At 34.4% G+C, this 18,945-nt stretch overlaps 2 pseudogenes; both read left to right on the forward strand.

Annotated features, from left to right (window-relative positions):
• The first annotated feature begins 3,347 nt into the window (after positions 1-3,347).
• On the forward strand, positions 3,348-6,399 carry LOC128291576 (photosystem II protein D1-like; annotated as a pseudogene).
• A 178-nt stretch (positions 6,400-6,577) lies between these two features.
• On the forward strand, positions 6,578-10,935 carry LOC128291577 (protein Ycf2-like; annotated as a pseudogene).
• The last annotated feature ends 8,010 nt before the right edge of the window (positions 10,936-18,945 follow it).

The following is an 18,945-nucleotide window of genomic DNA, read 5'->3' on the forward strand; positions in this document are numbered from 1 at the left end:
AGATATATGAGTCTAGTTTTAGGGAAAATTTACGGAATTGGATTATGAGTTTTGGAACTCGAGATATGAATTTTTAAGCGACTGTGATGCAGATTGCTAGCTTGACTGAAAATTTTAAAAATAAATTGTTTGAGTTGTTTAAGTAATGAATTAAGTCTGTTAACACCTCGTGTTCGACTCTGGCGATGGTCTCGGGTACGGGGCGTTACAGAAAGAGTTGAAAGTTCAGTTACAGGAGTTGACTGACAAGGGTTTTGTGCAACCGAGCTTTTTGCCTTGGGGCACTCTCATATTATTTGTGAAAAAGAAGGATGGTTCGATGAGGCTGTATATAGATGATCGACAACTCAACAAGGTGACAATAAAGAACAAATATCCTTTGCCAAGGATTGATGATCTATTTGATCTATTGAAGGGAGCCACGGTATTTTCAAAGATAGACCTGAGGTCCGGCTACTATCAGTCATGGGTTAAAGAGTCAGATGTGCCTAAGACGGCCTTCAGAACGAGGTATAGCCACTACAAATTCCTTGTTATACCGTTTGGGTTAATGAAAGCTCCTGCCATGTTTATGGATTTAATGAATTGAATATTTTAGCCATATTTGGACAAGGTTGTTGTAGTGTTCATTAATGACATTCTGATTTATTCAAGAGATGAGGCAGAGTATGCTGAGCACTTGAGAACCGTTTTGTAGACTTTAAGGGACAAATAGTTGTATGCCAAGTTTAGTAAAAGTGAATTTTGGCTTCGAGAAGTTAGATTTTTAGGACACATTATTTTAGGAGACGGTATTAGAGTTGACCCGAATAAGATTTCGGCCATTATTGATTGGAAACTGCTGAGGAATGTGACAGAGATCAGAAGCTTTTTAGGCTTGGCAGGTTATTACAGAAGGTTTGTTAAAGGGTTTTCAATGATTGCTACTCCAATGACAAGGTTATTGCAAAAGCATGTTAAGTTCGAATGGATGGAGAAGTGCCAACAGAGTATTTAAAAATTGAAAGCGTTGTTGACTGAGGCTCCGATGCTAGTTCAGCCTGAGCCAAGAAAAGAGTTTGTAATTTTCAGTAATGCATCCTTGAATGGTTTGGGGTGTGTCCTTATACAAGAAGGCAAAGTGATAGCCTATGCATCAAGACAATTGAAACCACATGAGAAAAATTACCCGACACATGACTTGGAGCTGGCCGCCATTGTGTTTGATTTGAAGATTTAGAGACTGTAACGCACCAAAATCTAAGTATTTATTTTTGTATGTTTGTGTCATACAATTGCATGTCTACTTTAGTGGTTAAGTGCCCTGGGAAGACTCTGAGAAGTCACTATAGGAAAATAGGGCTTTAGCGGTGTTTTTAGCGACGTTTTTTAAAAAAACGCCGCCAAAATTTTAAAATTCAGAGCAATAGCGGCGTTCTAAAAAAAACGCCGCTAAAAACAAAGCAACAGCGGCTTTTTAGTAAAAAACAAAACTCCATGCGGCTAAATGGCATTTATCAATTCTTTTCTGTATCTGTTTGTTATAAATATAAATTAAAATTTGAGTATAATTTTTCTTCTTCCGTTCATACGCATTTCATATTTCATACATTCCACATATATTATATGGTATATGGAGTTAGATAAAATTTCATGTGATTCAAGAAATGTAATAGAAATTCAATTCCATCATTATTAGATCGATTAAGTAGGATTCGATGAAGAATGAAAAAGAATGGGATTTTTTGAGAAATGGGAAATTCAAAATGCTCGGGGATGAAAATGGGGTAATGTCTACAATACAGGGTTGAATCGATACAATTTGAAGGATTTTGTGGGTTCATGGATCGGGCTTAACAGAAGAACTTTATAAGTTTCCAAAATTGAAGATACTGAGCAAGAAATTGAATTTCAATTATTTGTGGAAACATATCAATTGGTGGAACCGTTGATAAAAGAAAGGATGTCAGTATATGAATCACTCACATATTCTTCTCAATTATATGTATCCGCAGGATTAATTTGGAAAACCAAGAAGGATATGCAAGAACAAACAATTTTATTGGAAACATTCTTTTAATGAACTCCTCGGAACTTCTATAGTAAATGGAATATCTGAATTGTGATCAATCAAATATTGCAAAGCCCCGGTATCTATTATCGATCGAATTGGATCATAACGAATTTCGGTCTATCTTGGTACCATAATATCGATTGGGGAGGAGGTTAGAATTAGAGATTGATAGAAAAGCAAGGATATGGGCTCGTGTAAGTAGGAAATGAAAATATCTATTCTAGTTCTATCATCACTATGGGTTCGAATCTAAGAGAAATTCTAGAGAATGTTTGCTACCACGAGATTTTCTTGTCTTTCCTGACCGATAAGGAAAAAAAAAATTGGGTCAAAAGAAAATGCCATTTTGGAGTTTTATCAACAATTTTCTTGTGTAGGCGGGGATCCGGTATTTTCGAATCCTTGTGTAAGGAATTACAAAAGAAATTCTTTCAAAGAAAGATGTGAATTAGGAAGGATTGGTCGACGAAATATGAACCGTAGATTGAATCTTAATATACCTCGAAACAATACATTTTTGTTACCATGAGATATATTGGCAAACATGCGGATCGTTTGATTGGAATGAAATTTGGAATGGGTACACTTGACGATATGAATCATTTGAAAAATAAGCGTATTCGTTTCAGTAGCGGATCTCTTACAAGATCAATTCGGATTGGCTCGTTCGTTTAGAAAATGTAGTTAGAGGAACTATATGCGGAGCAATTAGGCATAAATTGATACCGACTCCTCGAATTTGGTAACTTCGACTCCATTAACAACCACTTATGAATCCTTTTTCGATTACACCCATTGTCTCAAGTTTTGGATCGAACAAATCCATTGACACAAATAGTGCATGGGAGAAAATTGAGTTATTTGGGCCCGGAGGATTGACCGGGCGAATCGCTAATTTTCGGCACGAGATATCCATCCTAGTCACTATGGACGATTTGCCCAATTGACACGTCTGAAGGGATCAATGTTGGACTTATCGGATCCTTAGCAATTCATGCCGGATTGGTCATTGGGGTCTCTAGAAAGTCCATTTTATAAAATCTTTGAGAGATCAAAAAAGCACGATGCTTTATTTATCCCCAAGTCGAGATGAATATTATATGGTAGCGGCAGAAATTCTTTGGCCTTGAATCGTGGTATTCGGGAAGAACAGGTTGTTCGGCTCGATACCGCCAAGAATTCTCGACTATTGCATGGGAACAAGTTCATCTTGAAGTATTTTTCCTTTTCAATATTTTTCTATTGGAGCTTCCTCATTCCTTTTATCGAGCATAATGACGCGAATCGGGCTTTAATGAGTTCTAATATGCAACGCCAAGCAGTTCCGCTTTCTCGTTCGAGAAGTGCATTGTTGAATCGGGTTGGAACGCCAAGTGGCTCTAGATTCGTGGAGTTCCGCTATAGCCGATCACGAGGAAAGATCATTTCCACCGATCTTGACAAGATTATTTTATCGGGCAATGGAGATGCTCTAGGCATTCCATTAGTTATGTATCAACGTTCAACAAAATACTTGTATGCATCAAACCGCCTTGGTTCGGTGGGTAAATGCATTAAAAGGGCAAATTTTAGCGACGGTGCCGCTACGGTTGGTGGCGAACTCGCTTTGGGCAAAAACGTACTAGTAGCTTATATGCCATGGGAAGGTTACAATTTTGAGGATGCGGTACTCATTAGCGGCGTCTAGTATATGAAGATATTTATACTTCTTTTCACATACGAAAATATGAAATTGGACTCATGTGACAAGCCAAGGTCCCGAAAGAATCACTAACGAAATACCGCACCTAGAAGCCCATTTACTCATAATTTAGACAAAATGGAATTGTGATGTGGGATCTTGAGTGGAGACAAAGCGATATTTTAGTAGGTAAATTAACGCCTCGGTGGCGAAAGAATCATCGTATGCTCCGGAAGATAGATTATTACGGGCCATACTTGGGATTCGGTATCCACTTCAAAGGAAACCTGCCTAAAATTACCTATAGGTGGGAGGGTCGAGTCATCGATGTGAGATGGGTCCGAAAAAAGGGGTTCTAGTTATAATCCGGAAACGATTCGTGTCTATATTTCACAGAAACGCGAAATCAAAGTAGGCGATAAATCTTAGTTCAAGCCCTTCGCTACTGGGTAAAAGATGCTTCTTCTTTGCATTTATTACGGTTCTCTCTCTACGAGTATTGTAATTTGAAGAGTTTTATTACTCCAAAGAAATCTATTTCGATTTTTAATCCAAGATTATTCTTGTTCCTATATAATTCTCATACATGTGAATACGAATCCATTTTCCTTTTCTCCGTAATCAATCTTCTCATTTACGATCAACATCTTCGGGGTCTTTCTTGAACGAATTTTTTCTATGGAAAATAAAGTATCTTGGCGAAGTCTTTTATAATGATTTTCGAACAACCTATGGTTGTTCAAAGACCCTTTCATACATTTTATTAGGTATCAAGGAAAGTCAATTCGGCCTCAAAGGATACGTCTCTTCCGATCAATAAGTGGAAATATTACTTTGTCGATTTATGGCAATATTATTTTTACCGTGGTCTCAATCGGAAGAGTCCGTATAAATCAATTATCTAAATATTCTCTCGACTTTTGGGCTATCTTTCAAGTGTGCGATTAAATCCTTCAATGGTACGGAGTCAAATGCTAGAAAATTCATTTCTAATAGATAATCTTTGTGAAGACGTTGGATACAAGAATTCCAATTATTTCGCTCATTGGATCATTGTCTAAGGCGAAATTTTGTAACACATTAGGGCATCCCATTAGTAAGCCGACGTGGGCGATTCCCGATTCGATATTATTGACCGATTTGTGCGGATATCCGAAATCTTTCTCATTATCACAAAGGATCTTCAAAAAAAAGTTTGTATCGAATAAAATATATACTTCGGTTTTCTTGTGTTAAAACTTTGGCTCGTAAACATAAAAGTACTGTCTGTGCTTTTTGAAAAAATTAGGTTCGAATTTTGGAAGAATTCTTTACTAAACGGAAGAAGAACATGTTTTTCTTTGATCTTCCCAAGAGGTTTTTTGCTATGCGAAAGGTCTATAGGGGACTAATTTGGTATTTGGATATTATTTGTATCAATGCTCGGTCAATCATTCATGATTGGTTATGAAATTATGTAAATTCAATTATCAATTACAATAAAATGGTAATTTTACTGAAATGATGAAGAGATAACAAACGGATTTATTCATTTTAGTATTAAATGTTCAGCAAGAAGAATAAGAGGGATTGGCCGAGTATTCCGCTTTTTTAGAGTCCTGTTTAGGAATAAACAGGTTTTAGATGGATACATAGAGAAAGCCGTGTGCAATGAAAATGCAAGCACGGTTTGGGGAGGATTTTTTTCTTTTAAATTTCAATTTATTTAATTGAAACAAGGAAATTATCTACTCCATCCGACTAGTTCCGGGTTCGAGTCCCGCAACCCATTTTAGTATCATATCGAAACGCTATTCCTATTTATTATAAAACGCTATTCCTAATAGAAGATAGGAATGATTTGGATATATATCATATGTATATCAATCAGTATTTTCTTTTTCTAACTTAAGAATAAGAAAAAAATGATAAATCTAGATACGATCCTAGATGTATATTTTCTATTTTCTATTTGATATTGGTTGACACGGTATATAAGTCATGTTATATTTGTTGAATAACAAGCCTTCAATTATCTAGTTCTAGATAATTTGTGCGCTTGGGAGTCCTCGATGATTAAATAAACCAAGATTTTACCATGACGCAATTTTAGAGAGACGCGAAGCGAAAGCCTATGGGGTCGCTTCAGAATCGGATAACTAGCACCGAAAACCGTCTTTACATCGGATGGTTTGGTGTTTTGATGATCCCTACCTTATTGACCGCAACTTCGTATTTATTATCGCCTTTATTGCTGCTCCTCCAGAGATATTGATGGTATTCGTGAACTGCTTTTCGGATCTCTACTTTACGGAAACAATATTATTTCGTGCCATTATTCCTACTTCGCAGCTATAGGTTTGCACTTTTACCCGATCTGGGAAGCGGCATCTGTTGATGAATGGTTATATAATGGCGGTCCTTATGAGTTAATTGTTTTACACTTCTTACTTGGTGTAGCTTGTTACATGGGTCGTGAGTGGGAACTTAGTTTCGTATGGGTATGCGCCTTGGATCATTGTTGCATATTCACTCTGTTGCATACTGCTACATTGCTTTTCTTGATCTATCCAATTGGTCAAGGAAGTTTTTCGATGGTATGCCCCTAGGAATCTCTGGTACTTTCAACTTCATGATTGTATTCCGTGTGAACACAACATCCTTATGCATCCGTTTCACATGTTAGGCGTAATGGTGTATTCGGCGGCTCCCTATTCAATGCTATGCATGGTTCCTTGGTAACCTCTAGTTTGATCAGGAAACCACGAAAATGAATCGCTAATGAAGGTTCTGATTCGGTCAAGAGGAAGAAACTTATAATATCGTAGTCGCTCATGGTTATTTTGGCCGATTGATCTTCCAATATGCTAGTAGTGTTCGATCGATTACGTATTAATCAATATTCGATTGATTGGTCTGAGGTTATCGACAAAAAAGATTTGTCTAAGTCACTTCGTTTCTTTTTGTCCAAGTTACTTCTCTTTTGTCCAAGTTGCTTCTCTTTTGTCTAACTCACTTCCTTTTTCTTTGTGAGTTTCGGAATATCCCCATTCATAGGTCCGAGATCCACATCTATGAATTGAAAGGTCCGAATGATCAACTTTGCAATCAGTTGTTAGAATCAATAGGTCTTCAAATCGTTCATTTGAAAAATTGAAACCTTTCTTATTGGATGATCATAATACTTCTCAAAACCGAAATTCTTGATCAATGGAGGAACAATATCACCATTTTTGGTCAATAAGATACCAAAGTGGATGATTGACTCATTCCATATAGAAATAATCGCAGAAATCTTTTGATAACATGGATTCCTATTTCTCAATGATATCCCACGATCAAGACAATTGGTGAATCTCGTGAAACCATTTCATAGAAGTTCATTGATATCTTCTTTTATAAAGCAAATCGACTTGATTCTTGAATAATCCACATCACTTCGCTTCTATTGTAACAAAAGATTCCCTTTTATGTGGAAAAGGCCCGTATCAATAATTATGATTTTACGTATGGACAATTCCTCAATATCTTGTTCATTCGCAACAAAATATTTTCTTTGTGCGGTGGTAAAAAAACATGCTTTTTGGGAGAGATACTATTTCACCTTCACCAATCGAGTCGCAGGTATCTAACATATTCATATCTAATGATTTTCCACAAAGTGGTGACGAAAGGTATAACTTGTACAAATCTTTCCGGTTTGCAATTCGATCCGATCCATTAGTTCGTAGAGCTATTTACTCGATTGCGACATTTCGAACACCTCTAACAGAGGGACAAATAGTCAATTTTGAAAGAACTTATTGTCAACCTCTTTCGATATGAATCCATCCGATTGAAGAGAAGAACTTGCATCAAGATCTCAATTTCAATTCAAACATGGGTTTGATTCACACTCCATGTTACGAGAAATATTTACCATCCGAAAAGCGGAAAAACGGAGTCTTTGTCTAAAGAAATGCGTTGAGAAAGGGTGGATGTATAGAACCTTTCAACGAGATAGTGCTTTTCAACTCTCTCAAAATGGAATCTATTCCAAACATATATGCCATGGTTCCTTACTTGACGGGTACAAATATCTAAATTTGATATTTTTAGATACTTTTTCGCACCTATTGCCGATACTAAGTAGCAGTCAAAATTTGTATCCATTTTTCATGATATTATGCATGGATCGGATATATCATGGCGAATTCTTCGAAAAAATTGTGTCTTCCACAATGGAATCGATAAGTGAGATTTCGAGTAAGTGTTTACATAATTTTCTTCTCATCAGAAGAAATGATTCATTGAAATAATGAGTCACCATTGATATCGACACATCCGAGATCGCCAAATGTTCAGGAGTTCCTCTATTCAATCTTTTTCCTTCTTCTTGTTGCTGGATATCTCGTTCGTACACATCTTCTCTTTGTTTCCAGAGCCTATAGTGAGTTACGCATGAGTTCGAAAGGTCAAATCTTTGATGATTCCATCATACATGATTGAGTTGCGAAAACTTCGGATAGGTATCCTACATCCGAACTGAATTCTTTCGGTTAAAGAATCTCTTTCTAGTTGCTCTGGAACAATTAGGAGATTCTCTAGAAGAAATACGGGTTCGCTTTTGGCGGCAACATGCTATGGGGTGGTGGTCCCGCTTATGGGGTCAAATCAATACGTTCTAAGAAGAAATATTTGAATATCAATCTCATCGATATCATCGATCTCATAAGTATCATACCAAATCCCATCAATCGAATCATTTTTTCGAGAAATACGAGACATCTAAGTCATACAAGTAAAGAGATCTATTCATTGATAAGAAAAAGAAAAAACGTGAGCGGTGATTGGATTGATGAGAAAATAGAATCTGGGTCGCAACGGTGATTCGATTGATGATAAAGAAAGAGAATTCTTGGTTCGGTTCTCCACCTTAACGACAAAAAAAGGATTGATCAAATTCTATTGAGTCGACTCATAGTGATCATTTATCAAAGAATGACTTTGGTTATCAAATGATTGAACAACCGGACCAATTTACTTACGATACTTAGTTGACATTCATAAAAGTATCTAATGAATTATGAGTTCAATACATCCTGCTTAGCGAGAAAGGCGGATATTCCTTGCTCATTATCGACAATCACTTATTCACAAACTTCGTGGGGCTAATAGTTTTCATTTCCCATCTCGTAGAAAACCCTTTTCGCTCCGTTTAGCCCTATCTCCTCTAGGGGTATTTTAGTGATAGGTTCTATAGGAACCGAACGATCCTATTTGTTCAAATACCTAGCGACAAACTCCTATGTTCCTTTCATTACGGTATTTCGAACAAGTTCTGGATAACAAGCTTAAAGGTTTTCTTATTGATGATATCGATATTGATGATAGTGACGATATTGATGCTAGTGACGATATTGATGCTAGTGACGCTATTGATGATAGTGACGCTATTGATCGGGACCTTGATACGGAGCTGGAGCTTCTAACTATGATGAATGCGTTAACTATGGATATGATGTTGAAATAGACCGATTTTATATCACCCTTCAATTCGAACTAGCAAAAGCAATGTCTCCTTGCATAATATGGATTCCAAACATTCATGATCCGGATGTGAATGAGGCGAATTACTTATCCTCGGTCTATTAGTGAACTATCTCTCAAGGATTGTGAAAGATGTTCCACTAGAAATATTCTTGTTATTGCTTCGACTCATATTCCCCAAAAGTGGATCCCACTCTAATAGCCCCGAATAAATTAAATACATGTATTAAGATACGAAGGCTTCTTATTCCACAACAACGAAAGCACTTTTTCACTCTTTCATAACTAGGGATTTCACTTGGAAAGAAAATGTTCCATACTAATGGATTCGGTCCATAACCGTGGGTTCCAATGCACGAGATCTTGTAGCACTTACCCATGAGGCCCTATCGATTAGTATTACATAGAAGAAATCAATTATAGACACTAATACAATTAGATCTCGCTCTTCATAGACAAACTTGGGATTTGCGATCCTGGTAAGATCGGTTCAGATCATGGGATCCTTTTCTATCGATAGGAAGGGTGTTGTACAAAATGTACTTCTAAGTAATTGCCCTTAGATCCTATATCTATCTATATGAAGAAGAAATCATGTAACGAAGGGATTCTTATTTGTACAAATGGTACTTGAGCTTGGAACGAGCATGAAGAAATTAACGATACTTCTTTATCTTTTGAGTTGTTACACGGATCGGTCGCTCAAGACCTTTGGTCTCTACCCGGACCGATGAAAAAATGGGATCACTTCTTATGGGTTCGTTGAGAATGATTCGATCTAGTTCATGGCCTATTAGAAGTAGAAGGCGCTCGGTGGGATCCTCACGACGTAAAAAGATTGCGGTCAGGTTTGATAATGATCGAGTGACATTGCTTCTTCGGTCCGAGCCGGGAATCCTTATATATGATGCAAAATGGATCTTGTTCTATCGTTGATCGAGAAATCTCTATGAAAAATACGAATCGGAGTTTGAAGAAGGGAAGGAGAAGGAGTACTCGACCATAGCAGATAGAGGAGGATTTATTCAATCACATAGTTTGGGCTCTAGGATATGGCGCCTTGGGGCTTTCTATTTGATTGTATCGAAGGCCAAATGAATTGGGATTTCCTATTGGGCGGGTCATTTCGAGCAAGCGGATCATTTATGATGAAAAGGATGAGCTTCAAGAGAATGATTCGGCGTTCTTGCAGAGTGGAACCATGCGAGACAGAGCACGAGATAGATCTTCCAAAGAACAAGGCTTTTTCGAATAAGCCAATTCATTTGGGATCCTGCGGATCTACTCTTTTTCCTATTCAAAGATCAGCCCTTTGTCTCGTGTTTTCACACCGAGAATTCTTTGCGATGAAGAGATGTCAAAGGGGCTTCTTACTTCCCAAACAGATCCTCCTACATCTATATATAAACGCTAGTTTATCAAGAATACGCAAGAAAAGCACTTTGAATTATTGATTCATCGCCAGAGATGGCTTAGAACCAATGGTTCATTATCTAATGGATTTTTCCGTTCTAATACTCCATCCGAGAGTTATCAGATTTATCAAATCTGCTCCTATCTAACGGAAGACTATTGGATCAAATGACAAAGACATTGTTGAGAAAAGATGGCTTTTCCGGATGAAATGAAAATTGGATTCATGTAAGAGGAGAAAGGTTTCCCATTACTTAGCCGGAAAGATATGTGGTCATGAAATAGGGATTAAGTGGAACGGAATTGACTGGGTGGTAGAGTTGTGGAAACACTGTTTCTTCCATATTTTGGACCTTAGCTCCATGAAACAATATGCTATCTTTGAAACATGGAAGAATTGAAATCTTAGATCAAAACACTATGTATGGATGGTATGAACGCCTAAACAAGAATTCTTGAACAATGAACAACCGAGCTATTACTCACTACATCAAAAATTTCCATTAATGAAAGATGTAAATCCATTGGAAAATAAAAATACGCATGTCGGATGAAATGGTTGTTGCTATCTGCTCCAATAACGAATCATTGGTTTAATCAATAACTAAATAAAATAGATAGACCTTTCTCTTCGTCTCGTGTCGATGGATCTTCTCAATGGAGGATCCCTATATGGATAATATATGGATAATACACATTCCAGTTGACCGAGCCTAATTCTATTCTAATTGTTTTGTTCCGAAGCAAAGATATCCACGGGGCGGTTCGCCCTATGAGCATTAGCGGCGTTTTCTGTAAAACACCGCTAAAAGCCAGAGCATTAGCGGCGCTTTCTGTAAAACGCCGCTAAAAGCAAGAGCATTAGCGGCGCTTTCAGTAAAACGCCGCTAAAAGCATTAGCGGCACTTTAGGTAAAACGCCGCTAAAAGTTGAGCATTAGCGGCGCTTTCAAGAAACGCCGCTAAAAATCTCATAACCCTAGAATCATAAACACTAATCTATAACCCTAAAACAATAATTATTAAAATTTATGATTATACAATATATTAAATATTTTCTTATATAATCGTAAAAGAGATAGCATTGAATTTAAAATATTGAATTAATTATCATTATAGTTTAAGGTTTATGGTTTAAGCAGGTTTAATTATGGTTAACTATGGTTTAAGGTTTAGGAGTTAACTAGTATTTGAAGGTTTATGATGAATTTGGGGTTTAAGGATTATGATTTAGGGTTTAAAGGTTAGGGTTAAAGTTTACAATGGGACAATTATTAATTAACTTCTTAAGAGATAATTTCCTTTCCAGATTCTTACATGGGATGCTATTAAGAACGGGTGATTTTGAATATGGAATTAGCATTTGTTGAACTATGTATAATTTCTTATATAACATAGAAATATCTTATAGAGTGGACATTATAACTAGAGTGTTCCAATAGAGAATTAATTGTTTTATTAAAGTTATGTAACTTTGTATAAATAATAATGCTATTATGTATTTTTAATTATCTATTTTTTTGTTTAAATATATTTAGATTAAATAGAATGTCCGAAATAAAATATGTTAAAAATTAAGTTTAGGTTAGGGTTGAAGGAAATGATACTATTAGCTAGAAATTAACTGAAGAACATTTGGATTTTACTAAGATTCATGTTATTTTGTATATACGTACTCATATTATTTAATATAAGAATATAAACATATATATATATATATATGTGTGTTTTAATTTGTACTACACTAACATTGGCCACAAGAATTCCCAAAAATATGTTTATTATGGTTTAGGGTTAACAATTTTTAGAGTACTTTACTGTTTGGGCTTTATGGTCTAGGAGTTATGGTTGGTTTAGGGGTTACCGAATGGTTTTGGGGTTTAAAGTTTGGGGTTAGGGTTCTGTGTTTGTGGTCTAAGGTTTAAGGTTTTAGAGTATCAAGTTTAGGGTTTCAAATTTAGAGTATAATTTTGGATATTAATTTAGAAGATAAATGTATATAAGATAAATATATATAAAATATTATTTTAAAATATATATAAATATATATATGAAAAGTGGTTTAGTGTGCAATTGTGTACATGAACTGTGATTTGATTTAGATCTTGTAAAATATTTACACGTTATTGATATAATTATAAATAGCATCATGTTTTTATTTAATTAATTTATATGCATACATAATATGTATTTTAAAATGTGTATTAAATCAAAATTAAAGTTTCAACTATAGTTAGGGTTTTAGGGTTTATATATAATTTAAAAGAAATTCTAAATATATAGTTTTAAATTTTGATCAATTTCTATAAAATATTCAGGTATTAGCGGCGTTTATACATAAAACGCCGCAAAAGATAGAAAATAGTGGCGTTTTTATAAAAAACGCCACAAAATTTCATTATACATTAGAGTAAAACGGCGTCGTTTCCTCTGAATAGTAGTGGCTTTAGCGGCGTTTCTATAATAAACGCCACAATGCGTATTAGAATGGCATCGTTTTATAGTGTAGATAAAATAGGTGTTAGTGGCGCTTTGCTAAAAACGCCGCAAAATGTCTTATTAGCGGCGCGTTGCTGAAAACGCCACAAATTTCCCTTATTTGAAACGGCGTTGTTTTTTCTCTCCTGAGGTTTATGCCCTTTACCCGAAATCGATTTCATTTTTTTACTAAGTCATTTTCCCCCATCTTGTCTTCCTTCCCCAAATCCCTAATCCCTAACGATTTTCCCTTAACTGCTCCCCATCCCCGAAATCCCTAATGATTTTCCCTTTCCTCTCGTCGACGGTCATATGCTTCATTTCTCTCTCAATTCTCCTCATTTTCGCTTTCTCAGGAGCAAAACGGGTGCGTTTTTTTAAAACTTTTCTTGTTCATTTTTATATACCCATTTCTTGGATTATGTGTAAATATGTTGCCCTTTGGATCCGATTTGGATTTTTTTGTTTATTTCTTGTTTTTGGTCTCAGAGAATGATTTGGGTTTTTATTTAAATTTTAGTTTCATGAATTTGGTTGGTTGTGTTTCGTTTTGATTTGATTTTGTTGATCTGTGTGGAATTTTCTTGAATTTATTGGATTTTTTTTTCATTTTTTGATATTGTATATCTCAGATTGTATTGAATAGTCTAGTTTTATGTTGCTTTAAGTATTAGTTTACTTGAAGTACTTAAGTACATGGAAAAAATTAGAAAAAAATGAATATATTTATGTTATACATACATACACACATATATATATTCATATCATAAACCTAGTTTTACTTCAAGTACTCATGTTCGAACCCTTTTAAATACATGAAAAGAATCTAGAAAAAAATAAAATTGAGTACATCTATGTTAGATAAGTATCTGTATCTGACACTAACATCTAAGTAATATAGGCTTAGTTTAAAGCTTGTTTCTGTGATACCCTTCATGAAAGATGCAATACTCTTATAATCTGAGCATTCGCTTGTTCGAAATTTGAACTTTATAACTGAATGTGCTTGGTTGAGACAAGCTCGAGGCTGCAATTTCCTTTAATGTTTATCGATCTTGATAGATTAATGCAATAATAGTTTGTATTTTGTGCTTCTTAGGAGGAAGAGAAGATTGTAGAAGAAGAGCATGAAATCACTCACAGAGTATACTTGGATGTGGATATTGATGGCCAGCGTGTAGATACAACGCCTTCACCTATTCCTACAGGATAGGATAAGTGATGAGAAGAAATCTTATCCCTTTTTTAGCTTACATTTTCTTTTTTGTGTAATTTGTGTTTTACAGGTAGAATAGTTATTGGATTGTATGGCGAAGTTGTACCAAAAACTGTCGGTATGTTTTAAATTTTAATTTTTCATCCAGTAGTTTTAGTTCTTTGTAAACTTAATTTCTTGAAACCATTGGCTCGTTAGCAAAATGTACAAGCTACTCTCAGCCTTGTCATATGCCGTTAATTGGTAAAAGTACCATGAAAGCCTCTATACTAGGAGTCGATTGCATTTTGTACCATTAAATGTTGTTTATTTTAGAACTCATTTGATTGTTTTGTCGACCGAAATGACTTCATTCTTCAAATGCAATGAGTAGGGAAGTCTCTCGACATTATTAGAGATCAATCCCAAGCATCTCCAAATAAACCCTCAAGAAAACATTTCCAATTCAATCAAGGTAAACATTGTCTTCCCTAACATTTATGTTTCTTTCAACATGTTTTTACTTTTATGTTGATAACCCCATTTAAGATACTTTTTTTTAATTTAGGATAAAAAAGAGTGGGAAACTTTTAGACTAGACTTTAATTTCTTCCTTTTCCAACCTAATTGCTGGAAATGTAAGGAACAAAAAGGAAGAAAGTGAAAAAGTAGATTCCCATTCTCACATGTTATGTTTTCTCTTTAGCTTTCAAGCTTTAGCTAGCCACCATCATTATTTAATCTTCAACACTCTCCATGATTAATTCCCTTAAACAAATTCAAATCATTATTATCCAATGTTTCTTAAACAATTGCATTTCATTATTATAATTTTTTCAAGGGTCCCATTAAAATGGTTTTTATGAATTTAACCTAAAATTTATTATATTTCTATCAAATATGATGTTTTTTGTCCGAATAATGTACATTTACATCATTAATTTGGTAATAGGGTGTAATATTCTTGAGACTTGTTTTGTGGGCCGGCAAGAGTTGGATTTGATATTAACAACGAGATTTATGTTTAATTTAATATATTATCATAAATCTTAATTAAAATTTAAAAGACATTAAGTCTTTAGATTATGACAATGATTTAAACATTCGAAACTTATGTACAACGTTATGTGTGATGTGTATTAGAATTCGAAAAATAAAATATCACAAAGATTTGTTTATTCTTTTAAGACAGAAAGTGCCTTAGTGTTCGATTCAAACGATAGTTATTTGTGTTTCTCATTTTAATCCTCTTTATTCCTTTGTCCTCATGCCATCTTGTTTCGACAATGTAATCACCGCAAAAGGAGTTTAGGACTTGGGTGTACCAGTTTAACCTCTCACTAGAGTTTAATTTGAATTTAGTTGGACGATAGTTATGTTAGTTTTCATCAAGGCCTCTGTAAACATAAAGTTGGTATTCGGTTAGGAGAAGTTAATGTTTATGAGTTTTGTGGAGTATGATTCGCATATGCAAAGTTGGTTTGTTTAAAGTGTGCATTTTCATGTTTACATAATAATGGTGATTCCATTTTGGTTTTTAGATGTTCTTTTGGTCTGCTTTTCATGTTTCTATCCAACTTATGTGTTTATTTTGCGCTTTTGCGATTTTGCTGAGGTGTACAGCTTCATTGGCAGTGTCTTTGATCTGGTACAAGTGGGCACTTGCAAAACCGATATAGATAAAGTTTTTATATTTGCTTAAACTGAAATATATTTGTGCTACTCTTATAATCTTACGTCTGTTCTAGGTACTATCGAGCTCTGAATTAATATTTGGTGCAACTAAATACACCACGACCATTGGCATTTGTTCTAGGTACGTCATGTGTTTGGTTGCTAAATTTTTTCATTATTTCTATGCATTTTCACTTTAAATTACTTAACAAATATTACTTTTTGACTCCACCTCTGCTTGTCGGTGAGAGTGGAGTAGACCAGTACGGTTTATGAAGGCGTGCTTTATTTCAAAATTCTAATCAATAATAGTTTTATCATGATGATTTTGGAAAAATTAATATTTTGGGGTTGCGATATTGTAAAGATTTAATTGCTGGTTCTGCTTTGGAGTAGAACTATTTTGTTTCCAAGTTAATTTTAAATATTTGGTTCAACTTAATTATTATTTGATTCAACTTAAGTATGAATAGGTATGAATTAATTTTATTACCGTAGCTTGCTTGTCCATTAAAATTACAACAATAGTGACCTTCTCTCTAACCTTGTTTTAAATATTTTAAAGATTCAAAGTATATAGGCTGGAAACTCGACGGGTTGCCTTATATCGAGTGCAAGATATAATGGATCCTCCCTAGGTGTAACAACGCCACGTATGATGAATCTTAAAAATTCAAAAGACTTGAAAAAGTTCTATCGAGCTCATTTACTATTGAATATTTATATAACCTTAATTTATTTCCAATTTACTTATAAAAATTAAACTACGATTCTTTTTGATATTATTATATTCAAAATACTATTTTTATATTAATAATGTTTGATTTTAATATTTAAATATTTTAAAGATTCAAAGTATATAGGTTGAAACTTTGACGGGTTGCCTTATATCGAGTGCAAGATATAATGGATCCTCCTAGGTGTAACAACGCCACGTATGATGAATCTTAAAAATTCTGCATTTTATCACAAATATTATCGTCTGTTTTACCATTTAAGTTAAACTTTTATTCAAACTAAATCATAGCTTTTAAGCTAAATACGGATGTCCACACAAGGCTTTAATATGTACTTAAGAAAAGATGACTTGTAAAACATAAATTAAATTAAGTGTGGACTATTTTAACGCACATGTGATTTGTCAAATAAAACGAACGACATGTATATTACTTAATTAAAATAATTTTATAAATATTATTTAATTAAATATTATTTAATCCCGCTACTTACCGTAGATACTTGATACTTGATATGTATTATCCATGTGATTTTCCACATCGTGAAATAAAAACTTACATAATACATAAATATATTTGATATCATAATTTATATAACTTACAAAACGTACATAACTTATATAACTTATATAACTTACATAACTTATATAACATATATAACTTACATAACTTATATAACATACATAACTTATATAACTTATATAACTTAGATAAATATATAACTTACATAACTTACATAATACTTAAATATATTTTATATCATAATTTACATAACTTACATAACTTATATAACTTAGATAAATATATAATTTACATAAATATATATCATATCATACATAACTAGTTTACAAAATTTACTTAACTTACATAATACATAAATCTATAGTCGAAAATCACGCAACTTGCCTAAATTAGTTTATACCCATTAGAGACTTGATATTTAGTATAATGATATGATTTAAATCAATTGAGAACATTTAAGTAACTGTAATATGTTGTCAACTTTAGATTTCAAGAACTACAAAATGGATAGGAATTGGATGAAATTGTCAAGGGTAAGAAATGCCTATCAAAATGGAGTACAAACTTTTCTAAATTTTGCATTTCAAAATACAAGCCAAGAGAATATGATTCTTTGCCCGTGTAAGAAGTGTGGCAACATCTACTGGCATTTTCGTGAAGTTGTCTATGAACATCTAATTGTTGATGGCTTTATTCGGGGGTATAAAAAATGGATTTTCCATGGAGAGTGTACATCTAGTGGAACTTCTTCAACGATTAATCTGACTTATCCTGATACTGATTACCATCAGTATGTTAGACAAGATGACATGAAAGATATGTTGCGGGATGCATTTAATATGCGTAGTCATGGTGAGCAATCGTTTCCACCTGACTTTATTATATCTGAGGATTGTAATATTGGTGGAAATGTTTTTTGCGAAACGGGAACAAGTGCACCTAATGAGGAGCCAAATGAAGAAGCGGCTAAGTTCTACAATTTACTTAATGAAATGAATGAAGAACTTTACGAGGGATCAAAATATTCAAAATTGTCCTTCTGCATTCGTCTATTTCATTTAAAATGTTTGGGAGGGTGGACCGGAAACTCTTTTACAATGCTGCTAGAGTTTCTAAGAGAGATGTTTCCGTTTGCAAAAATTCCCCAGTCTTGTCAAGACATGAAGAGACTAATAAAAGATTTGGGCCTTGGGTACGATAAAATTCATAGTTGCCCAAATGCCTGCATGTTGTACTGGGGTGATCAAAAAAACCAACAATCTTGTCATGTTTGCGGTAAGTCTCGTTGGATGAATAGTAATATAGAAGATGTAAATACGGATGAAGGTGGGACACAGTTAAGAAAGAAGCCAGTCAAGGTCTTGCGATATTTTCCCCTGATACCAAGACTTCAAAGGCTTTTCATGTCCTCAAAGACAGCCAAATCTATGACGTGGCATAATGATCAACGGACCGATGATGGATTATTAAGACATCCTGTGGATTCTTTAGCTTGGAAATCATTTGACAGTAAATTTCCAAGCTTTGCAAGTGATCCTCGAATGTGAGGCTTGGGCTAGCAAATGATGGCTTTAATCCATTTAAAATCATGAGTACTTCAGACAAGACTTGGCTTTGTAGTGCTTGTTCCTTACAATTTGCCTCCATGGATTTGCATGAAGCAATCTTCATTTATTTTATCAATG

This window comes from Gossypium arboreum, chromosome 4 (assembly GCF_025698485.1).
Source record: "Gossypium arboreum isolate Shixiya-1 chromosome 4, ASM2569848v2, whole genome shotgun sequence".
NCBI classification, from domain to species: Eukaryota; Viridiplantae; Streptophyta; class Magnoliopsida; order Malvales; family Malvaceae; genus Gossypium; species Gossypium arboreum.